This window comes from Peromyscus eremicus, chromosome 7 (assembly GCF_949786415.1).
Source record: "Peromyscus eremicus chromosome 7, PerEre_H2_v1, whole genome shotgun sequence".
Classification (NCBI taxonomy): Eukaryota; Metazoa; Chordata; class Mammalia; order Rodentia; family Cricetidae; genus Peromyscus; species Peromyscus eremicus.
In genome coordinates, this window is record NC_081422.1 from 97,166,258 (window position 1) to 97,191,943 (window position 25,686).

The following is a 25,686-nucleotide window of genomic DNA, read 5'->3' on the forward strand; positions in this document are numbered from 1 at the left end:
ATAAATATTAAGAAGATACTTTGACAACATGACCACTTTCCAAAACACCACCAGTGGGTTCCCTCTCTGGGGTCTACAATCTCCACACTCACAGGCTTTTGACCAGATATATAGTGCCACACATGAGTCCCTTCTGTGGAGAGGGTCTCAGATCCAATTAGAAGAGGGTTGGTTACCCAAGTAACCACTGTGCCACTATTACACCAGGGGGCACATCTTGCCTCTTAATCATCATTTCAATGCAAATTCAAATGATTTTAGGATTCTAACTCACCACAGCAAGAACAGCTATCATCAAGAAAACAAGTGACAAATGCTGGCAAATGAGGACGTGTGGAACCTTATCCACTCACTGCTCGTGGGAACGTACATTTGAGCAGGCGTTGTGGAAAACAGTGTGTGCAGATTTCTTGAAACAAACAAACAAACAAACAAATAAATCATATAATTTTATACCATTTCTGGATACATAGTCAAAGGATTTTATATTTCACACCGAGATGTTTGATGTTCTATCCACAATGGCCAGGGAATGGAAGTAGCCTAGATGTTCATCAACAGATGAGTGGGTAATGGACATGTGGTATGTATATGCAATGGAATTGCATTCAGTCATAAAGAAAAAAATGAAATTATGAAAATTTCATGGAAAACAGGTGGATCTGGAAGCTATTACATTAACTGAGGTGGAGACAGGAAAACAAATACCACATGTTCTCTCTCAGACGCAGATCCTAGCTTCTAATTGTTATGCTATGTGTATTTATGTGGGAGTGAGTGTGGACACAGGTCATGAAATGAGAAGGAACTATGAGAGGGAAAAAGAGAGTTTAAGAGAGGAGGGCCTGGGGGTAGTAGAGCCCTTGTGACATGGAAGTGGGAGGGGAACTACTGGGTGCTGGGTAGAAGGGTACTGTGGTAGGTGCTGGGTAGAAGGGTACTGTGGTAGGTGCTGGGTAGAAGGGTACTGTGGTAGGTGCTGGGTAGAAGGGTACTGTGGTAGGTGCTGGGTAGAAGGGTACTGTGGTAGGTGCTGGGTAGAAGGGTACTGTGGTAGGTGCTGGGTAGAAGGGTACTGTGGTAGGTGCTGGGTAGAAGGGTACTGTGGTAGGTGCTGGGTAGAAGGGTACTGTGGTAGGTGCTGGGTAGAAGGGTACTGTGGTAGGTGCTGGGTAGAAGGGTACTGTGGTAGGCAGTGAGATGGGGGGGGGGGGGGGGGGGAGGCTCAGCCAGCATGAAGTATGTGTGAAGATGTCATAAGGAAACCCACGACTTCGTATGATGATTTAAGAGTTCTCCTCTTTTCCTGCTAAAAGAGAATTGTGTGCTGAGGAGGAAACTGTTTATGTGTATAGGTGTGCATGCACATGTATGTGGTCAGAGGTCAACCTCAGGTATTGTTTCTCAAGATCCATCCACCTTTTTTTTTGAGACAGGGTCCCTCACTGGGGTTCACTGATCAGTTAAGGCTAGCTAGCTGGTGAGCACCAGTGAATCGTCTGTACCTGCCTCCTAAATGCTGGGCCTGCAAACATATATCACTGTAACTGGCTTTTTCTGTGGGTGCTGGGGACTGAGTTCAGATCCTCATGCTTCTGCCGCAAGTGAGCAATCTCCCCAACTTCTAAAAGAGAATTTTGTGCTTGCTCTCTCTCTCTCTCTCTCTCTCTCTCTCTCTCTCTCTCTCTCTCTCTCTCTCTCTCTCTCTTTCTCTCTCTCCCTCTGTGTGTGTGTGTGTGCGCGCGCATGTGCACGCACAAAATATATGCTGTGAGTCCCTCATTTCACATGAAATGGCACAAAGTGACTTTAAAGTAGACTGGGCAAAACTTATCTGCATGCTGTGACTGGCAACATGTTACTCACACATTGACAATGGAGAAGACAAGACACATTTTACTGATGCCAAAGAAGGACAAAAAGAAGAAGAAGAAGAAGAAGAAGAAGAAGAAGAAGAAGAAGAAGAAGAAGAAGAAGAAGAAGACAACGGTAGAAAGGTCAGATGAGATGTGAGCAGTTTGTAGATGAGGCTGTTTCTTTGCTTTTGTTTGTTTGAGAGGCATTTGTCTTTTTTAAATTTTGCTGAAAAACTTATTTATTTTTATGTATGTATTTAGTGTGTGCACATGTGCCCAGTGGGCATGTAGAGGTAAGAGGAAAACGTCTGCATCTAATTGTTATGCTATGTGTATTTATGTGGGAAGACATAAATACAGAAAACCTGACATCAGTAGAACATGCCCACAAGAAGCTGCACTCACATAGGCCTGTGAGACGGCTCAAGGGTAAGGCGCTTGCCACCAGTGACCTGAGTTCAATTCCTGGGACCCACATGATGGAAGGAGAGGACTGACTTCTGCAAGTGGTCCTCCGACCTCCCTGGGCATGCCGTAGCACACACATATGTGCACACCTAGGCCAGCAAGCATCACCCTGCCAGCGATGATCTCCTGTAAAGGAGATAATGAAGAGTAAAAGGCAATGTTTTACCATAAAATCCTTCTTGAGAAATGGTACCTGGCAGTTAGTGGTAAAAGCAGCTGCCTGCAATTATCCTGTCTTGCAGAGAGAAATAGGGAAGCAGCTGCCTATGGCTGTCCTATGCAAAAAGAATGTTCTATCCTTTCTTCCGGCATCTGAACATGCTTGACCAGCTGACCACAGAAAGGAATTTCCCATTACAAACCTAGTCATACTGACTCTGTATGGCTCTTAGTACTTTAAGCCCACCAATGATGCAGCTTAGAAGCCATGTGAGAAAGCCTACAAATGTTGTAGAACCCTCTGTGTGATTGCTCACACTCAGGGCGATTTTCTTCTATGAGCTGCAAGTAATGAACTCTTCCTGGCCTCTGCTCAGTCTTCAGTGTCTGTTTGACAGCAGAGACTTCCTCACTCCATCCTTGGGAAATGCAGCTAGGTAAACTCCGTGACTTCTCCAGCTCCCGTTCCTTCTGCCTCCCAGGAATGTGGTCAGCTGGAAGCATACCTCAGGGTCACCAGTCCCTGCCCTTGTGGAGCAACAAGCCATCTCTGGGTGTTTATAGAGCCAAAACCATGGTGTGAGGACTCTGATGTTGGGACAACAGGGAAAGCAAAGAGGAAGTCCCATTGTTATCTAGCGCCATTTGAAGAATAGCAGACATTCCCGGAGAAGATTAGCAGAATCAGGAGCCTTTGGCCCTGCTTGCTAGGCTCCCCAGTGCTCCAAGCAGCACCCCCACCCAAGCCCTGCCCATGGAACAGCTACAGGGATAGACAGACAGCATGCCTTTTCCAGGAGCTGGCCACAGAGTGCCAGGAAGTGAAGGGCAGGAGGCAGAAGCTAGGATTGCTCATGTGGGTACTTTATCATCACATGCAGAGAGAGAAGGGGTCAGCTGGGGGAAGCTTCTCTGTCGCTAACATCCTAAGGGCCAGTGCAGGGGCTTTGTATGGATTGTCTTATGCAGGCTTGATCTCAAGTCTGCAGTTAGCTGGGCAATGCTGCCTTTCTCAGTGGCTTCAGAGAAGGGTGTACTGTATATATTTGTATATGCAGTATAGTTGGTGCATATATACTAACACTGGAATGGCACAGTGATTAGCGTAGCTGCTGTGCAAAGACAGCATGCAAATTCATGATGAGCTCCACTGGAAAAGATTGATTATTTTATATTTATAGGTGTTTTGCCTTTGTGTATTTCTGTATTATGTGCATGGCCATGGAGGTCAGAAAAGTGCATTGGACCCCCTATAACTGGAGTCACAGATGGTTGTGAGTTGCCGTGTGGGTGTAGGAATCAAACCTGGGTTCTCTGGAAGAGAATCCAGTGCTCTTAACCATTGAGTCATATCTCCAGCCCATGTATTCCATATTTCTAACAAAGTGGTTGGCACTTGAGGAATGGCAACAAAGGTTGACCATCTGTGTGGTAGTTTGAATGTAATTGGTCCCCATAATCTCATAGGGAGTGGCATTATTAGGAGGTGTGGCCTTGTTGGAGTAAGTATGGTCTTGTTGGAAGCAGTGTGTAACTGTGGAGGCAGGCTTTGAGGTCTCATAGATGCTCAAGATACCGCCCAGTGTCTGAGACCATTTCCTGTTGCCTGCAAGATGTAGGACTCTCAGCTACTTCTCCAGCGCCATGTCTGCTTGCACAACACCATGTTCCCTGCCATGATGATAATGGACTGAACTTCTAAACTGTAAGTGAGCCACCTAATTAAATGTTTTCCTTTATAAGCATTGTCTTGGTCATGGTGTCTCTTCACAGCCATAGAAACCCTAACTAAGATAACTGGCTTCCACATGCACATGCACATGTACCTACAAACATCCACATACAAACACACGTGTACATATATGCATCCATATACAAACACACAGCGACATACACACACACATACACATATGCTGTGGATGTCTTTCTATATATTGTGAATATGTGTTGCTCTGATTGGTTGATAAATAAAGCCATTTGGCCTATGGCAAGGCAGCTTAGAGGCAGGTGGAAAATCCAAACAAATTGACAGGAAGAGAAAGGAGAGGAAAGGTAGACGCTGTGAGCTGTCACCAGGAGAAGCAAGATGTAAAGGTATTGGTAAGCCACAAGCCATGTGGCAAAGTATCGATTTATAGAAATGGGTTAATTTAAGATATAAGAGCTAGCTAGCAAGAGGCCTGCCATAGACCATACAGTTTGTAAGTAATATAAGCCTCTGTGTGTTTAATTGGGTTCGAGTGGCTGCAGGAATGGGTGGGACACAGGAAAACTTTCAGCTATACATGCACACACACAGGAAGATGGGCAGAGAAGGAATTTGGTGCCTACCCAGCATTGTGCTTCATGAGAGCTCTCTATTCTCATCACCATCCTCCTCCTCCTTCTCCTCCTCCTCCTCCTCCTCCTCCTCCTCCTTCTCCATTCATTCATATATAAAGACAATTACTATCTGACAAGCAAGAGGCTCAAAGAATACAGACTCTATAGTAAATATACCAGTTTCAGTGTACAGTTTTATAGATGCCTAAAATATGTGCACACCTGGATAAATACCATCCCTATCAACTTAGAATTTCTTTATCACCCTTGGAAAATATCACCCTTGGCTCCCTTGTACTATCTTTCCCAGGCCACTGTAGTTTGTCTTTCTAGAGATCCATATAAATGAGCAAATACAGTTTGTGTTCTTTTGGGTCTGGCCTCTCAAGCTCAGTACAATGTGGTAGAAAGTTGGTAACTGGTTGTGTTAACCGCTGAGTACTATTCCAAGGTAGGCATATACTACACTCTATTTATCCCTTTGTCTACTGAGGGATAGTTGGGTTAGTTACAAGCACAGTTCTTAAGAATAATTGTGTGTAAGACTTGCTGGATTGATGCCTTAATTTCTCTTAATGTCTAAGGGTAGGTAGAATTGTTGGGCTATTTATCCAGAGTATGTTTAACTGTGTGAGAAAATTCTAGACTCTATCATGTAACTGCCTTATCATTTTACACTCTGATGATGTAATCTTTGATATCATCAGGGTTTCCTTTTGTTTTTAAGATAGGGTTTCTCTGTGTAGATCTGGCTGTCCTAGAACTAGCTCTGTAGACCAGGCTGTCCTCTAATTCACCTCTTGTACCACCACTGCCCAGTGATATCATGATTTTTAAACTTTAACCATCTAATGGATGTAGATGGAATCCTGCTGGTGTTTTAACCCATCTTTCCTCGCTTGTAACAGTGTTGACATCACACATGTTTATTGGTCACTTGTTTAAAGTATTTAAATTTTTTGCTCATTGAAAAAAATAGGTCTATCATTTTATAATTGAATTGAGGTTTTTGTATATATATAATATATATATATATATACATATATATTAGATATAAAGTTTTTGACTACTTTATATACAGAACAGACAAAATTTTTGTTGTTATTTTTTGAGACATGGTTTTCTCTGTGTAGCCCTGGCTGTCCTGGAACTTGCTCTGTAGACTAGACTGGCCTCAAACTCACAGAGATCTGCCTGCCTTTGTCTCCCAAGTGCTGGGATTAAAGGCATGAGCCATCAACCCCCAGCTCAGAACAGAAAACATTTTTTCCTGACATGTAGCTTGACTTTTTATTTCTCAAGGTTTCTGACTTTGATGAAATCAAAGTGGTCACTGTTTCTTTTATGGTTGATTCTTTTTATACACTAGAGAATCACACTTCTTTTTTTCTAGAAATGTTGTACCTTTGGCTTTTACACTTTTTCTTAAAATTTTTTTTTTAGGCTTTTACACTTTTGTGTATGCTTTTTTTCAGTTTTTGCATATGGTGCCAGATAAGAATTGAGATTTCTTTGTGTTTTTGTTTACAGATATTCTGGTATCTTGTTGCATTTGAAGAGTAAATTATATTCTTCTATCCACAGAGCTATTGGGATTCCTTATTGGTTTTTGCTGATCATCTATGTGGTTTTATTTCTGCACTGTTGTGTTGGTTAGTTTTAAGTTAACTCTAAAATAATGTGTATGGGTGTTTTGCCTGCATGTATGTCTATGCACTATGCGTGTGCAGTGCCTACAGAGCCCAGAAGAAGTCATCTGACCCCCAGTACTGGAGTTAGAGACAGTTGTGAGCTGCCTTGTGGATGCTGGGAATCAAGCCCCAGTCCTCTGGGAGAGCAGCCAGAGCTTTTAACCACTGAGCCATCTCTCCTTCCCTGGTTTTATGTCAACTTGATACAAACTAGAGTTATTTGGGAAGAGGAACACTCAACTGAGAAAATACCTCCCAAAGATTGGGTTTTACACAATAGCAAGTCTGTAGAGCATTTTTAAATTAATGATTGATGTGGGAGGGCTCTGCCCACTGTGGATGGTGCCACTCTTGTGTTGGGGAATATTATTTTAAGGTGTGTTACTTTTATGTTGCCTTTATTTAACTCTGTGAAGCTGTGTTATTATGCCTGTCTGAAATACCTGATGGTCTAATAAAGAGCTGATGGCCAATAGCAAGGCAGGAGAAAGGATGGGGAGGGCTGGCAGACAGAAAGAATTAACAGAAGGAGAAATCTGGGAGAGGAGAGATCTAGGAATGAGAGAAGGAGGAGGTGTAGCTGAAGTTTTTCTGTGTCCTGCCTGGCCCACAGTCAGGACAAATCTTCCCTACTCACGTCCCCCAAGTAAAGACACAGAGGCTTATACTAATTCTAACTGCTTGGCCATTCGCTCAGGCTAACTACTGACTAGCTCTTACATTTAAACTCAGCCCATTTTTGTTAATCTATATGTTGCCACATGTTCCATAGCTTTACCTGTGTGCCATTACATGCTGCTTCCTGGACTGCAGGCTGGCATCTCCTGACTCAGCCTTCCCTTCCCAGAATTCTCCTTGTCTACTTATCCCACCTATACTTCCTGCCTAGCTACTGGCCAATCAGCCAGTAGCTGGTTAAATTAAATTAAATTAAATTAAAAATTAAAATTAATTAAACCAGTGTACAAAAGTATTATTCCACAGCAAGGAGTACATCAGGGGCCAGCCACCCAGCTACACAACCAGTAATGGAGTAAGAAAGAAAGGTATATAGAAATAGAGAAAGGAGGGCTAGGGATTTAGCTCAGTGGTAGAGGCCCTGGGTTCGGTCCTCAGCTCTGAAAAAAAAAAAATAGAGAAAGGTAAAAGCCCAGAGGCAAAAACCAGACAGGTTAATTTAAAGTTAAGAAAAGCTGGCAAGAAACAAGCCAAGCTAAGGCTGGGCATTCATAATTAAGAATAAGCCTTCATGTGTGATTTATTTGAGAGCTGGGTGGCGGGTCCCCAAAGAGACAGAGAGTAAGAAAACAACCAACAACACCCTTGGACTAGTACCAGGACCTGAGTTGTATAAGAAAGCAAGCTGAGAAAGCTGTGAGGACCAAGCCAGCAAGCAGTGTTTCTCCATGGCTTCTGCTTCAGTTTTTGCTTCCAGGTTCCTGCCTTGAGTTCTTGACCTGGTTTCCCTTGATAATGTACTGTGGTGTGGAAGTTTAAGGTAAACTAACACCCGTTCCAGTTGGTTTTGGTCCTGGTGTTTTATCACAGCAATAGAAAATCCAACTGAGACAACTCTCTATTTTACAAATCTTGGGCCTCAGATTTATAGCACATCTGAAAATCAAATAGAACATCAAATCTCCCAATTGATATATCTTTAAAAAGATGATTTAGCTATCATAGGTCCTTATCATTTTTATATAAATATTACTGTTAGTTTGTCTATTTCTACAAGAAAAACTTGTTGGAATTTTTATTAGAATTTCATAGGTCAAATTGGAGATAAATTGATATTTTAACAACATAGGATTTGAAAACCTGCTGTAATTTTTCATTGGCTCCTGGCAGCACCAATCTACCTCAGAGAAGATATGGGCTTTGAAGAAACTGCGTATGGAGTTAACTTTCATTGTGGCAAAAGTTAGCCACTGGATGACAAAGTATCCTCGAATTGACTGCTGACAAACAGGACAAAATGGACAAACAGGACACGAAACAAAGGACTACCGATTCTTGCCAAGACAAGTGTGGTTGTCGCTTTAACAATAGGCATCTTCTGAGGCCAGGACAATATGGCACCATCCCTGAAGTGACCTTTGCAATTCAGAAAAGGTACAGTGCCCTTTTCTTTGAAGGCAGCTGAACTGGCAGTAGACCGATGGATTCTGAAGTGCAGTGGAATAGAATTTCATAGGTCAAATTGGAGATAAATTGATGTTTTAACAACATAGGACTTTCCAATCTATGAACATGGTATATCTCCTCATTTATTTAAGTTCTCTTTAATTCTTTCTAGTGATTTCTCATAGTTTTCAGTGAATAGGGCTTGAATATACTTGGTTTAAAATATATCTAAATATTACATATTTCTTGACACTACTTAAGGATGTTTTTGTTTTTATTTTCTTTTTCCAGATGTTCATTACTGCTAGACAGAAACAAAATAATTTTATATATTGACTTTGCTTCCTGTAACCTTTCTCAATTCTGTTATTGCCAATAGTAACTTTCTAAGACAGATTCCTTAGGATTTTTGATGAACATGTTGTTTGCAAATAAAGGCAGTTTTACTTCTTCATTTCTAGCTTTTATTCTTCCTTTTTTTTTCTTGTCTTATATCCTAGGCTAGTACCATAATGTTGAAGAGGAGTAATAAGAAGTAAATTTTAGGATAATTTTTGTCTTATTTCTCACACCATGTCATTATTAGATCACATTAGTTCTTTGAAATACTTGCATACATTCTATATTGTGAGTTGATTTAAATACACAGAGTCGAGAACTAAGTGCCTAAGTTCAAATCTTGAATCTACTAATCTGTTGGTTGTTTATTTTGGGCAATTACCTAATCTCTTTGGTTCAGTTTTTTTTATTTATAAAGAGAATAATTATAATATGCCTATGTCATAGCTTGATAGGTAAGGATTAAACCTTGACTCATGCCAAGTACACACTAACTGTGAGTATTGTGTAGCCCCCTAAATGGTCACATACTTCCATCTACTCTCAACATGACAGTCAGAGTCTGTTAAACACATCAGAACACATCCCTTTCCGGTTCCAAGTCTTTCAATAATTCCATTCAGAGTAATGAATAGTCAAAGACCTTATAATAGGCTGTCTGTCTAGGTTAGGGGGCTCAGTGAAACCTCTGCAAGGAGTGGACTGTGGGGTGATAGTAGCTCAGCTGTGAGTATTGGGCGAGTTGTTGGGGGCAGATAGATAAAGGTAGCCACCCTCCCTAGTGTGGGGTTGTCCTGCCCTCCAGGGAATGTGGTCTTACGCAGCTGAACTCTGTATTCTCCTTGAGGTGACAAGGCCTTGTCACAGCACACAGATCAATCTTAAAGGAGCACTAGTCACACAATCAGTTCTCATAGACCAGGTAAGTGGGTGAGAGGTGGGGACCCCTCCTCCAGGGCCTTTATATCCAGCAACCAAGATGGCAGCCACCTCTAAATGGTCCTTGAGTGAGATGGCCTTGCTATACAGCCTGCTTGGCATGAGGAAGTCAGAATGTCAGTGGGTGCCTCTAGAACACAAGGTCCAATCTGGTATTAGCATATCTTCATGCTACATTTGGAGTTCTCGAGGCCACACCATCAGACCTGGATGGCCACAGTGATGAAGACAGCCCTGGCCTTATGGTGTTGGCCATTCAGTGGGGAGGCAGAAAAAAAAATTTACCACAGACACAGGGGCAGCAGGTACTGGGAGGAAATTACTCACCCGACCTTAGATTATAGCAAGTCATTGGAGAACCCTTCCTGGGAAGTGATAATCCAATTTCTGAAGAAAAAAACACAATCCGAGAGAGACTTCACTGGTTCCTTGAAGGGTGGAGGTGGAACTCTGAGGATTTCCTGCAGTCCTGATAAGCTAGGCTCTGTCATCTGCTTCTCACCACACCTGTGCCAGTATTACCTGGCTGTCCTGAGTGAGTCAGAGCCTCGACTGCAAGCGAGCCAGGAGCTTGTCCCCAGTGCAGTGGAACAAAGGGTGTCCCGGGGAGAGCTGAGATCCACTGTGTGTCCCATACACTATTCTTGGGGTACGTCTTTTCAACACTCTCTGAGGTTGGTGTCGTTACCTTCAATTTAGAGGGGTACAAACCGAGGCTCAGAGGGTTTCTGCTTCACGCCAGGCCACACAGCTAGGGTAAAGCCAAGGCTAGGTTTGCACACATGTCTGTCCGCCTCTAAGGTGTGAGAACCCTTCTTCCTTGTTCTAGACAGTCCCAAGCCAATGACAATGACATCTGTGATGGCGTCCTTGAGGCCTCAGGGCTCTCTCTAGGTATGACAAGAGCCCAGGCTGTGATTCAGCTGCTTTTATACACACCCTTGAGTTCCATTCTCCTCAGGCCCCTCAGACAGACATTCTCACTCCCCGAGCAGGAAGTGGAGTGGGACACATTTACAGTGAGCAAGGCTGTGGGGGTGAGTCCAGAGGGAAGACGAACTCTGTGCACTGGTGACCTGTGAATCACCTCCTCTCCAAGGCCCTGATGCAGGTCCGGGTTGGGCCCACATTGGTGCCACTAACAGATGCAGAGAAGGACAATTTCTTCCATCAATCCTCCCCTTCAACTGTGAGGCAGCCAGAGCCACTAACCTCAGGCTGTAGGAAAAAGGAAGCTCGGAGAGATAAGGTTATCCGATCTGGAGTGACCCAAAAGCCCAGCTCCTGACCCCTGCACTCCCAGCCCTGCCTTCCTCTCCCTTTTTCTGATACTGTTGGGCAGAGGGTGGCAGGAGGCTAGCAGTTCTCTCAGAGCAAACAGCCCTGACCTGGGACTGGTTTCTAGACTGGACATTCTGTCACTTGCCAGGTGCACCTTATCTGGGGGAGAAGGCCCTTTAGCAGGACATCATCATGTATGACCCACGATGACAAACTTTAAATGAGGTCACCACAGATGTCATGTGCCAGCTCCTTCTTGATGTTGCCTTTTCACATTGCACATCAGGAGGAGTTGGGGGCAACCAGAGCTCAGAGGTGACTCTCCATCCTGGCTATGTGTATGCAATACCTATGTGTTGTGGCTGTGTGTCTATGCAATAACCAGAGACTTCCTGAAACTCATCAGTGCCTGGGCCTCACCCCAGAGATCTAGGGCAGGACAGAAATCTTGAACAGGTTCAAAAGTGAGTGCGGCGTGCAACCCAGGTTGCATGTCTCTAGTTACATGATGCAGTCTCTGCTGTCTCCACATCTTCCTGTGTAGGTTTACTGGATGCAGAGGCCCTGAACTGGAGTACAAGGACAGGCGTGGAGACTCTGCAGAGCGGACCACTGATGTCTACTCTTGCTGACCAGGTCATCTGGAGCCCTGAGGCACACCTCTAGGGGCTTTGATCTTCAGACATCTGGATGGAAGCCTAGTGCATTCTGGGAAGGCCAGCCCTAGTCTCCAGGGGGCCTTCCACTCTAGGGATGAGGAATTTTGGTACTTTGGACCGCTTTCCTTGGAAATCTGACTCTATAGCCCTCAGAGGTTGGCCAAAGCCATCTAAATTAGCTGCTATGGAGCCAAGGGCCAAATGGGCAGGGCACTTCCTGAAAGGCTCCCAAGGCACCAGTATCATATAAGCCTTTCTTCCTCTGTTGACTCAACCTCTGCCATCCATGCCTCTGAGGCAGGCTTGATACCGCAGCTAGGTCCAGGAACTAAGAGACCCAGGTGACACACTTATCAATCACAGGCAGCTGGGTAGCTTGACAGCTGTGTTCAGGATGCAGGGTTTATGGGGAGGAGGTGGCGCAGTGGGACCAGCATGGGACACAGTGTGCACATTTGCCATTTGGATAGAAGTGCTCCTGCTTCTTTGGCTTCCATGTTCATGGAGGAGAGAGAATGAGAGAGAGAGAGAGAGAGAGAGAGAGAGAGAGAGAGAGAGAGAGAGAGAGAATAGTGAAACTAGCAGTAGAATGAGGGAGGAAGCCCATGAGCTCGAGGGAGTTTGGGGTAGAGGAGGAGGTGAGAAAAACTCTAGCATGGACTTTGAAATGTGTAATGGGTACTTGTGATACTAAGGGAGCCTGGAGGCCGGCATGGCGTACACTTTGGTTTGCTAATAGGTACCACATTTGTCCTTTCTGCCAGAGGTAAGGGAAATGACTCCTTTGGGTAGAGGGGAACCAGTTTCACAAGGTCCTGAGGAATGCTGGCTTTTATCTAACCACCGGAAATCCTCCTATAGTCCAGGTTGGGATCATTTCTGGATGTCTGGACTGTCTTTGGAGTCTGGGGGATTGGAGTCTCCTTTGGATCTGATAACCTCATTGTGCAGCCTGCCTGATTCCCTGGGCAGGAGCATGTATCCCAGGGGAGGGATTTACAACCTGGTTACCAGGAAAAGCTTGAAACTTGGCAGCTGTGGCAGTGGCTTCCAGCAAGCCATTGGAGCTCATAGGGTCAGCCTAGGGCCTAGAGCCCAAGAACCTGCTCTCTCAGGCCTGAGTGTGGATGGGCACCAAATGTAGCTGGACGTTTTCCTGTGTCCTGACCAGTCCCAAGGCCACTCTGTCCGAGTAAACACAAAAAGGCTTATATTAATCACAAACTGTACGGCCTATGGCTCAGGCTCATTATTAACTAGCTCTTATAACTTAATTCAACCCATTTCTATTAATCTATGTTTTGCCACGTGGCTTCATGGTGTTATCTCTTTTCTCACATCTCGCTTCTCCTGATGGTGGCTTGAAACTTCTGCTCTGACCCCACCATTCTCTCTCTCTATCCCTCTTGGATTTTCCCACCTGGCTTCATTCTGCCCTGGCATAGGCCAATGCAGCTTTATTCATTAACCAATGGGAGCAACACATATTCACAGCATACAGAAAGACATCCCACAGCAGGGCTTCTTTGAGATTATGCTCTGTTGGGGGTCCTTCAAGTACGCGTTTGTAGGTCTGTGCCTCAGATACTCAGCCAGGGTCTTCAGGGTCTGTTTATTTTTGTTTTGAAATGGGAGGGGGCCCTACCATTGTCTAAGCTTGTGTTGAACTCCTGAGCTTAAACGGTTCTCCTGCCTCAGCTTGTTGTGTGCCCCCTCATCCCTGTTTTCTGAAAGAGTGAATCAGGAGGGGCTGACTCCCCTTCTGAGCTGGCCCTCTCCGCTGTCTGAGCTGTGTATCTGCCCCTAGCCGACTCCATCCCTGAGCACCAGGGGACTGCACGTGTCAGCTTCTAGACTCATCCACCTATCACATCTTCAGTGCCTGGTTGTCAGGTTTCAAACCTGGGACAAAAGGCTGAGGTGCCTATTTAACATATCAAAGGGGCCACCGGCCACCAGGTTCTCCTCGCAATCCCTCAGTCCCTACCTGTGGCAGGGCCCTCCTGGTTGGCATACCCCCTCCCCCTCCCCTGAACTCTTCAGCCCGAAAGCTGGGCTGCCCTCCCCCCCCCCTTCCCTATATAATCCGACCATTTTGGTTACCTGGCCCTTTTGTCTACTCTCTTTGGGCCTCCTGGCTGCTGCACCTGGTTCCCTTGTCTCTCCTACCCCCTCTCCTCACATGACCCAGCTCATCTGGTCGCCTGGTCATGTCCCAGATGTCCGTCCCAGATGTCCCTGCCTCTGCCTCTGCTATCCCACATATCTACAATAAACTTTCTCCTCTGCTATACCTAAGAGCAGTTTTCTTTCCTTTTTTTTTTTGGTTTTTCGAGACAGGGTTTCTCTGTGTAGCTTTGCGCCTTTCTGGAACTCACTTGGTAGCCCAGGCTAAAAGAGATGGCTCAGCCGTTAAAGGCTAGGCTCACAACCAAACCTGGCCTTTTGATTTGACCACACACTCTCCTGTGATGATTTTTCTCTCTACCCCTCCACTCCATGTGTACCTCCCCCTTCCCCGCCCCCCTCCACAGCAATAGACAGCAAAGGATGGGAAGAGCCTAGATGGTAGATTCCAGACCACCACCTACCTTCCTCAATAGGTCAGAAGTTCACAGGATCTTGGGCACAAAAGAACTTCCCTGCATTCCCAGAGAGGTGTGTCACAGGCTTACTACCTGGAGACCCCAAGGAAGGAATGTGAGGAGGGAGGGGAGGACTCATGAGAAGAGAGTGTCAGAGTCCTTTGGTGCAGGAGGATTGGGCTGCTCCTCATGAGCAGATTTAGAGCATCAACAGAAACTGTCCCCTTTCTGTACCATGTCACATGCTATGGCTGCAGGCCCAAAGAGGGAGCTATAGGGGACAGAGAGGGGAGGACTTGAGCTGGGCACGAGGAAGAGGAGGCTGTCCCTGGTACTCCCTCCAATCAAATAAGTTCTGGTCTGCAGCTCAGTGATATTGAAAACATCTGATGTCTTTTGCTGGGTTGACAGTAATTGTATTTTTGCCTTCTCTTTATGCTAATAATTTCCAGAAAGTAAATTTAAAACAGACTGTCTACTTAGGTATAGACACAGGACAAAATGTTCCCAAATGTTGTTTAGGAACGAGGGGACTGAGGTGCCCACAGCTTTGGCAAAGTGGACTTTCCTTCTCAGATTGACAAGTGCTTGAATCTCTTTAGGTGTCTTATTTGAGAAGCCCTGATATTTTTACCTAAAAATATCATTTTTTAACCATGTAAAAATTCTAGCGTAGTGAAGTCAATCTCCAGTGTGCCGTGAGCAGGTTTAATGATTGTTACCATCTGACCAGTCTGTTTCTTCTCCAGGTCCCATCCCCAACCTCTTCCTCACCTCTGGCCATTGGCTTAGTAAGGCACACTCCAGACTTGCAGGCTTTCATCTGTGAATACTTAGTGTCTCTAAGAAACAGGACTCTCTCTTCAAAACCAGACCTGTGAGCTAATGCTAACGCAGCACCATAGAGTCATAGAGCTGCTGATTGAATAGCATCAGATTCCCTGTTGTGAAACTCCCCAGCTGTCACGTTAACTGAATGTGCAGGTGCATGTACCCCAAAGCTGAAGGAGAGCACCGAGAGTCCTGCTTTACTGTCCCCAGCGACCGCCCCTTGAGAGAAGTTCTCTCACTGATCTCAGAACTTGGCTGATGGTCAGTAAGGCGCAGTAATCCTCCTGTCTCTGTCACCCAGTAGGCTGAGGTTACCAGTGAATGGGTGGCCACACCTATTTTTACATGGGTTCTGGGATCTGAACTCAGGGCCTCATGCTTGCACAGCGGGTGTTCTTACCTGCTGAGTCATTTATTCAGCTCCCGCTAATGGGTTTTCAGATGATTTGTTGAAACAAAATTTACACATTGATTCTGTTTGGTTGGCCCATCTCTTAAGTTTCCATAAGACAACCTTTTTTTTTTTTCTTGTAATATATTTGTTGGCAAAAACAAGTCATATGTTCTGCAGAATCTTCCATGTCCTGATCATTGTTGACCTCACCCTCCTTCCTGGTGGCTTTCACATGTTCCTCGGGTCTCTCATTCCTGACAGTGGTTGTTAGATCTGGAAGTTTAATCAGACCCACGGTAAATTCTATCAAATGTATCTGTTTTCTGTTTTGTGAGATGTTCCTTGAGAAGTTTCCCATAATACTCTGCATAGCGGTTGTAAACGATATCCATGGGCCCACAAAATGGCTCAGTGGCTAAGGGTGCTTGCTGCCAAGCTTGACAACCTGGATTTGATACCTGAAACGCATGTGGTCCTACTCCTGAGGGTTGTCTGCTGACCTCCAAATGTGCATTATGACACACAATAAACAAACAAACAAACGAACAATGTTAAAAACTGTTAAAGGCTTCCTTGACTGCCTTGGTCCATCATTACATTATGACATGGAAAACAGTGGTTTCTAAAGTCTGTCAAGTACTTCTGAATTTGTTGCCTAAGATCCTTCCCTAAAGCTCTTGGCTAGATCTGCTACTTGGTTACCCTGAAACCAGGTTAGTGCAGGAGTTTCAGATAAATATTTACCTCAGCTTGTGTCCCGGTATCTGCCAAAGGCAATAGTGAGACCAGTATTAACCTCTGAATATTTTGCTGAAAGCCACCAAGCCAGCCTACCACCTTCACGGCTGTCAGAAGACTCACAAATACCAAAGCAGAGGTGGTGGACTTTACCACAGATGGCGCAGCATGGGACGCATGTTCACACCGATTCTCCCCCGTTCCAGGTCTTTCTAGGGTGGTGTAGTGTTGGCCGGGTGGGTGCTGTCTGTGCAGTGGGGTTGCGTGGCAGCTGAGAAACACCGAACTTGGGAGATGGTTGAGAGATTCACCTTTGCTCTGAGTACATTGTTCGACCCAACACCGTTACTCTGTGCACACAAAACTATGATTGACAGCCTGGTTTGGAGGGGACAAAGCTGGAGATAAGCAAGGGGTGTTGGGCTCATGTCGTGAGCTTTCTGAATTATTATGTAAAGGCATAGTTATTTTAAAATACATTTGATGTATTTTATTCTATTGCATTCATCATGCTTGCTGGTACTCAAATGTCCCTTATGTGACTGGTGGGAGCTTTGATTTGGCTCCTGTGATCTTTTGGCGTAACCACAACAGTCCTGCATAGCCTTCAAGTCTGACAAGGTCTTCCGAGCTCATCCTGTTCAGTTTCCTACTTCAGAGTTCATGGACCTCTTCCTTCGCAGCCTGCTGGTGTCCAGACACACAAACTCAGTGGGAAATGTACTAAAATTTTAGATCGCTGGGCTCAACTTTAAAATGTTTGTGTCTGTCTTTGTTTTCTTAACTTGTATGTATATGTGTGGGTATATGTATGTGTGCATGTTTTGTGTGCATGTGGCTGTGCATGCATGTGTATATGCATGCATATGGAGACTATAGGTTGATATTGGATGTCTTCTTCTATCAATGTCTATCTTTTTTTTTTTTTTTTTTTTGAGACAAGATTTCTCACTGAACCCAGAGCTCACCCATTGGCTAGAGTGACTGGGCATCAATCTCTAGGATCTATTTTCCTCCATGGCCTCACCCGAATTCTAGGGTTACAGGTATGAACCAAACCTGACATCTGCATGGCTGCTGGGTATCTGAACTCAGGCAGGTCACTATGCTTGCGTGGCAAACATTTCATTGACTGAAGCATCTCCCCAGCCCCCATGCCTCCAGTTTTTACGTAAAAGATAACATCCAGTTGCGCTGTGTCCCACAGGCTTGTGTTTCAAATAGGTGGTACCCAACCTGTGGTGGTGTTTTGAAGACTGTGACACCTTAAGGGGCCTGGCTGGTGGAAGCAGGCTTCTGGGGTGGGCCTTTGAAGATTATGCCTGGCCCTGGGTCCAGTCTGAGTCTGAGCCCCCTGTCTATGCCATGTGAGTAGCTACTGACTGTTGATGGCATGCCTTCCCTACCTGAATAGACCATAATCCCTCTGAAACTGTGAGTCGAAACTAAGCGCTGTCTCCTTTCGTTGGTTCTGTCGGGTCCTTGGCCACAGCCACAAGAAAAGTAACTGATGCATGTACTTACACGTGGTCTGCACCCTCCCCTGTTTCTTTCACAACATATGCCTGGTATGTTACAGCTCTTTCTTACTCCCTCTTAGTCTGGCCATGCAGGGGCCCATCAGGCATTCTCCTGTGGCTCAAATGTGCGTCTCCAATCTCCGGCTATAGAAAACAGTGCTTTAGTGAGTGGTCTGATGATCAGTCATTTTGTGTCATCTGCCAGTAAGTCTGTGACTAGATTCTTAGATATCCAATGAAAGAGTAAACAAGGCTGATTCTAACCACATCCCGAAGGTGGCTTGGTCCTATGAGGTCTCTGAACCTGTCACTGCAAACAAGTCCTGCTCGAAGCTAGGTGCTGACTGCTGTCTGGGGTGGTGCCTCTCATTTCCTGTCATCACCGTTTGCAATAAGCTTTTTACTTTACTTTTTAAGTTAGTTTACAGTTCTAACATCTGCTGCCTCTCTCCTAACCCCAACAGCACTGTAAATAAGATATTTGACTTTTAATGTTTTTTTAATTGTATGAGTCATGATGAGTCATGACTACATCTAGTACCAAAAAAAAAAAAAAAAAAAAAAAAAAAGCGCAAAGGCTAGTGTAACTTTGTTAGCTCTCATCAAATTCCTTTCCACATTATGCTGGCTAGTTTTATGTCAACTTGACACAAACTAGAGTCATTGGAGAGGAGGGAGCCTCAATTGAGAAAATGTCTCCATAAGATCGGGCTGGAGGAAAGCCTATAGAGCATTTTCTTAATTAGTGATTGATGGGGGAGGGCCCAGCCCAGTGTTAGTAGGGCCACGCCTGGGCTGGTGGTCCTGGGTTCTATAAGAAAGCAGGCTGAGCAAGCCATGGGGAGCAAGCCAGGAAGCAGCACCCTGCATGGCCCCTGTGTCAGCTCCTGCCTCTGGGTTCCTGCCCTGTTTGAGTTCCTGTCCTGCCTTCCTTCAGTGATGGACTACAATGTGAAAGTGTGAGCCAAATAAACCCTTTCCTCCCCAACCTGCTTTTGGTCATGGTGTTTCATCACAGCCATAGAAACCCTAAGTAAGACACACAGGGTTGGACCTCGTCACTTTCTATCACTGAATACACTATCAAGAGTGGAGTGGCATTTTTCTTGATATTTCCAGTGTGTCTGAAATTATATATTTACAGCAATTTAAATGTGTTGTAAAATAACCTTTTCACTTAATTTTGGGAGAGTACCAAAATCTTTCAAAACACTTTGTTAGACTGTCTAGGCTGAGCTCAAGCTTATCATGCAGGCAGCGTTGGCCTTGAGCTAATGATCCACTTATTTCCACCTCAAGTGCTAGGCTTGTAAGCATGCACCTCTACGCAAGGCAAAAGAATCCATCTTAGTCATGTGACCAAAGGCGAGATGTACTGAAGAGGATGTAAAGAAAAGGACTGTTGGTAGGAATGCAAATTTGTATAGTCATTGTGGAAAGCAGTAAGGTAGATCCTCAAAAGGTTTAAAAATAAACTAGCATATGGTCCCACAATCTCACTATTGAATATATATCCAGAGAAGACAGAGACTGTGTTTATAGAGACATCTACAGCTGCATGCTAATTGTAGCACTGTTCACAAGAGCCAAAAAAGAAAGAAAAAAAAATGGCAGCCATCAACTAATGAGTGGACAAAGAACATGTATTCTATACATCATGAACACTGTTCATCCAGGAAAAAGGAAGAACCATGTCATTTGTCACAAATGGACCTCGAGATTATCATGTTATATGAAATAAATTAGGCACACGAAGGCAGGCATTGCATGATGTTACTCTTACCTAGAATCTACAAAAGCAGCTTTTATGGAAGTTGACAATAGAGTGGTTGTTATCAGGGAGAGTAGAGGCAATTGGAGAATGTTGATCAGTGGGTCCCAAGGGACAGTTGAGAGGAGTAACATGACACACCAGGTGACCACAGATAATGATAATGTGTAGTTGGAAGTTTTCCTGTGTCCCTCCCAGCCCTGCAGCCACTCAGACCCAAGTAAACACATAAAGGCTTATATCAGTTACGAACTGGGTGGCCTATGGCTCAAGCATCTTGCTAGCTAGCTCTTGTATCTTAAATTAACCCATTTCCGTTCATCTGTAAGTTGCCACATGGCCATGGCTTTACCAGTATTTTCACATCTTGCTTCTCCTGCTAGCGGCTTGCAGTGTCTCTTTCCTTTCTTTTCTCCTCCCATTATCTCTCTTGGATTTCCCTCCTGGCTCCATTCTGCCCTGCCATAGGCCAATGCAGCTTTATTTATCAACCAATCAGAGCAACACATACTCACAGCATACACAAAGACATCCCACAGCAATAATGCATTGTTTATTTAGAACCATTAGAAGGGATTTTAGATATTTTCACCATTAGCAAATGATAGAACTAAGGGTGTGGCTTGGTGATAGAGTGTTTGCCTAGTATTTGTGAGGACCTGGGCTCAATCTTCAGGAAAAAAAAGAATAAAAGAAAAAAGAGAAATGACAAATGTTTGTGATAATACATATGTTTGCCCTGATTTAAAGACTGTACAAGACTAGGGCTACAGCATGTTTGCTAAGCACATATGAAGACCTGGGGTTTGATCCTCTGTGTGTGTGTGTGTGTGTAACTTATGGGTTGAAACCTCGTATGGTTCCCACAAATATGTATAATTTTGTTTTTATTAATTAAAAAGCAAACAATTAAAAAGCACAAGTAGTATAAGAAACTAAATATTTGTGTCAGTCCTGGCTCAAGTGCAAGGCTTTGATGTCCCACAGACCTTGAGTCTCCATTCTTGCCTCCTCATCTGTGACCCTAGGGAAGCTTTGGTGGGAAGTGTGGGGTGTGTATGCATGGAAAGGCTATGGCTGAGTCTGGGGGACCACTTTCTAGGAAAGACAAGGATCACTGGACTTCCATGTGCCAAGCACACACAGCCTTCCTTTGTCTTCAAGGGCCTGAGTGCAGGAGACAGCGAGGCTAACACTAACTGACTAGGCGATAGCTCGAGTAACTTGCCCTAGTTTACCCCGAACTTCTCTAGTTTGGGCTCTGAAAGTCGCTGCCCTGGGAACCCCCTTAATCCTGAACAAACTACAAGTAGCTTCCTTACAAGCCTGGATGGAGGGGTTCCTGAGACCCCTTGACAGAGTTAAAGGCAACCCTACCTCATCCTTGCCAAAAGTTCACCCAGCAGAATAAGACAAACATGCTGTTGTTGCAGAGGGAACCAGAATCGTCTGGTTCCTTTCTTCCGTCTGTGGCTGGGAGCAGTCTTAGCAATGGTCTCTGTGGGGTCAAGAGAGACGGTTGTCTGTAAAGTGTTTGCTGTGCAAGCACTTGGACTTGAGTTCAGTTCCCCCAAACCTGTGTAAAAGGCCAGGCATGGTGGTGCACACTTATGATCTCAGTGTTGGGAGGCAGAGACAGGAAGTTCCCTGGGGCCCACTGGCCAGCCTGTCAAGCACTTGGCAAGATCCAGGCTAATAAGAGATCCTGTTCCAGAATAAAAGAAAGACGGAGAGCATCTGAGGAGCACCACTAAGGTGGTTCTCTGGCCTCCACATGCATGCTCACACATGTGCGCACACACACACACACACACACACACACACACACACACACACACACACACACAAGGGTCTTCGGCCCGTTAGTATCAGTGTTAGCTGGACAGCCTCCAGTTCCTTTCTCTCAAGCTGATGAAGGATAGACTTTTATTGGTAACGATGATGAGTTATGCTTTAGCTTTCAGCCATTCTGAATTATGACTTTCAATTCAATATAATAAAAAGCAATCCCCTGGTACTGAGTTTTCTCATCCTTATTCACTGGGGCTTAGTCATGCTTTCAGAATGGCCAAGTGAGAACCCTGGTATTCGGCAGCCCGGGCTTCAGGCCTCACAGCAGGAGTCACCATGCCAGACTTTGTCACAGATAGAGTTTCTCTGCTCCAATTATTTCGTCATTTTTTTATGAAAGCACAATGTCCTTCCATGAGTTATAGAGTGCCCCCAAGATTGCCAAGAAGTAGGCTACTCAGCCAGAAAGTTGTGGGTTGTTCAGGGACCTCCCCATGTCCCCCAACATCCTGAGCCTCCAGCTCTCTGTTTTTTTACTAGAAACCGAGGAACAGGCTCAGGCGTGGTTCCTCAGACCCAGGGGGATTTATAACTTGAGTCATGCATTCTAAATCCCATTAATTGTCTCTGAAGTGTAACTTCACATTCAAAATAGCGGAGCCATTCTCCAAAGCCTGGGATTTCTTCCCCGTGGATGGGAAATGAGTGTAGTCTCCCATGGCCCATTTCACACTCTTGGTTCCCTTTGATCTGACTGTCCATTCTCACACTTCTTCCCCCTCCAATTTCAAGTGCATTTCTTCTGTTAACCCCATGCGGGATGTGGGACCACTTTAGGTGGCTTGGTAACCTTCCTGATATCTAATGGAACCAATTTCCTTCAGGCTGATCTCCCACCTCAGACAAATCTTTTCCAGTGGGTCCCTGTTCCTTCCACCAAAAACCCTTATCTGTTTCCGTCTGAACCACAGCAAAATGCTCAGCTGTGGCCACAAAGCAGCATGAAGAAAGTGCCTGTGCTTCCCAGCCATCAACTCACCGCTCCCTCTCATAATGCATGTGAGTCAGGACCTGAAGGAAACAAAGGTGAGGGTCGGGGAGGGAACGGGACGCAGGTTAAGTTCTACTGTGTTTTATGAGATGAGCTTGACCACTGATGGGCAGAAGTGGATGCGGCCTGTGAATGGTCCCATGGGTCTGTAGCACTGCAGCCCTGAGAATGGCGACTTCTTTGTGATACATACATGGCGCTGACACCTGCTGTCCTGTGCAGAGTGAATGCAGATCTTTCCCATCCTATTAGCACAAGGGCCTGGCACACTGTAGGTGTTCCAGAAAGTTCTTTCTGTCCATGCCCACAGCACAAATACTGCAGTCTGCCCTGTCTATGTGACTACATCCCAACTTGCCAGCCCTTGCTCAGGAAGCAGTTTTGTTGGTTTCTGGTGCCTTTTGTTTCTTTTCCCTGGAATATTCTGCTGCTTCTGTTCTCCTTTTATGGGATGCTTGCCCTCACTAGGAGGATCTCAATCTCCTTCCATGGACTGATGGGCATGAGGGCTACAGCTGTGAATGACAGAATGCCCAGCCCTTGAGGAGATTCTGTTCTGGGGAGCAGGGTGAGCTATAAGTAAATAAGCAAGAGTCAGATGGCTGCGTGTTGGCAATGCATCTCACAAATGGCACAGCAGACCAGGATGTAGAGTGGGGGTATATGCCAGCAGTTTTATCAGGAGGGTCTGGGTCTGTCCTCTCTGAAGAGGACAGGGAAGGAAGTAAGGAGTGGGCAGATAACATCTAGGAGCTGACCGTGAGACCACACACCAGTGGCTGGAATGTGCTGGGGGTGGCAAGAGGCTGGGAGCAGAGAAAAGGAGCCTGGTGATGGAGGAGCAAGGGGATCCTGGTGATGGAGGAGCAAGGGGATCCTGGTGATGGAGGAGCAAGGGGGTCCTGGTGATGGAGGAGCAAGGGGATCCTGGTGATGGAGGAGCAAGGGGGTCCTGGTGATGGAGGAGCAAGGGGATCCTGGTGATGGAGGAGCAAGGGGAGCCTGGTGATGGAGGAGCAAGGGGATCCTGGTGATGGAGGAGCAAGGGGATCCTGGTGATGGAGGAGCAAGGGGAGCCTGGTGATGGAGGAGCAAGGGGCAGAAGTACGAGATGAGGTGCTGCGTGTAGGGTGGAAGTGGGAGGGTGCGCTGCAGAGAGGGCTTCCGGTTTGACTCTGAGATAGGAAGGGCCTCAGGCGACTGGAGCATCCCAGGACAGTAACGGCATCAGACTGACTGACGAAGCCATTTGGTCTGGAGTTGTGTGGAGGGAGGCTGCAGCAGCTGGGGGCAGAAGCAGAGAACTTCTGGGGGAGAGCCCACAGCAGGGACCCGGGCTGGGGAAGACAGCGCCTTGGCTAGGGTGATCCTGGATGTAGTGAGAGATGATCTGATTCCTGCAAGATCCCAAGGAGGAGCCAGCTGGAAGCGATGGCGTAGGTGAGACCTCGGGACTTTGCCTTGAGTACCTGAAAGCGCAGAGGTGTGGGGAGCAGGGAAGGGGAAGTTCGTCTCAGAGCGGACAGGTGTCAAGAGCAGACATTTCAGTCATTCTCAACCTGACAAACCTGCCGGGCAGTTTCAAGTCTCCCCACCCCCAACACACACACACACACACACACACACACACACACACACACACACACACACACACCCCTTGACAGTAGGTAGAGACACACTCATGAAGAAAATGCCAAGTTCTTACACTTTCTAGGGTCTACCTGGCTGCTCAACAGGGTCTCCCGTGAGGGGAGGGGCGTCTGGGGCTCTTTAGACTGAGCAGCCTAATAGGTCTGCTTCTGGCCTTGCCCCATTGCATTGTGACCAGCTCACCTGTCAGGTTTAGATCAAATTTCTCAAAATGGAACCAGAAGCCAGCTTATAGATTCTGCCAGGTGGTGTATTTGTGAAGTGTTGGCTTCTGCTATAAACATACAGCCTGGTCTCAAATGCAAGGCACAGGAGTTCAGACCCACTCTCAGCATGGTTTCGGGAAATGGGCACACTTTCGTAGTGGGAAGGCATGTGGTCCTCAGAACCCTGGAGCCTGGAAACTGTAAGAGCCCCCTCAGCTCCACTGTCCTGAGGCAGGTGTTCCTTCTCCCTCCCCCACGGTCCCTGCACAGCCCGTCTTTCAGTGGAAAGGTGGAAAGGACTGTTTCTCAAATTTCTGAGCCTGGTTACCTAGCAACATCAGCTGGCCACTTGCAGTGGGGAGCTGCTGCGATCCTCCTTTGAGAAGTCCAGTCACGAGTCTGGACTGTGAAGACAAGGACCCTCTGACGAGAACACAAGCGGCCATTTTTACCAATTCTTTGAGATATTTCCTTTTTCCATTTGTGGTTGTGGTTGTGTGTGTGTGTGTGTGTGTGTGTGTGTTAAATGTCTGAGTGTCCGTGCATGCACATGTATGCACAGGTATGTGGAGGTCTGAAGTTGATGTACATCAGTGGTTCTCAACCTTCCTAATGCTGCAACCCATTAATATAGTTAGTTCCTCATCTTGTGGTGACTCCCAACCATAAAATCATTTCGTTGCTATTTCATAACTATAATTCTGCTGTTTTGAATCCTAATGCAAATATCTGATATGCAGGATATCGTATATGCAACCCGGTGGGGTTGTGACCCACAGGTTGAGAAACACTGATGTAGAGATTCATCTTTGATAGCTCTTCCACCTTATTCATTGAGTCAGGGGCTCTCAGTCAAACTCAGAGCTCACTGATAGGGCTAGTCTTGCTAGTCAGCTTGTTCTGGGAATCCCTTGTCTCAGCCTTCCGTAGCTGGAATTACAGGCAGGCCATAGAACCTACACAGCGTTTGTGTGGGTCTGGGGATCTGAACTCTGGTCCTTATGGCTTATATGGCAAGCTCTGTAACCATTGAGTCACCAGCTCCCCAGCCCCTTCCTTTGATCTGTAGGCTGTAGGACTATAGCAGTGGTGGGGTGTAGTGTTCGTGGAGGACTTACTGTGTGCCTGGAACTATCCAGAGCATTTGATGTGACGGTAGTACTTAATCCCTTTGACTAGCAATGATGCAAGGGGCATTGCTGTTCTCATATGGCTCAGGAAATCCAGGTTTGGAGGGATCAGCCATGTGTCTAAGGTCATAAGGTCTGGGAGGGGAGGGACCAAGGTTGAAACTATATGATCCAATACATG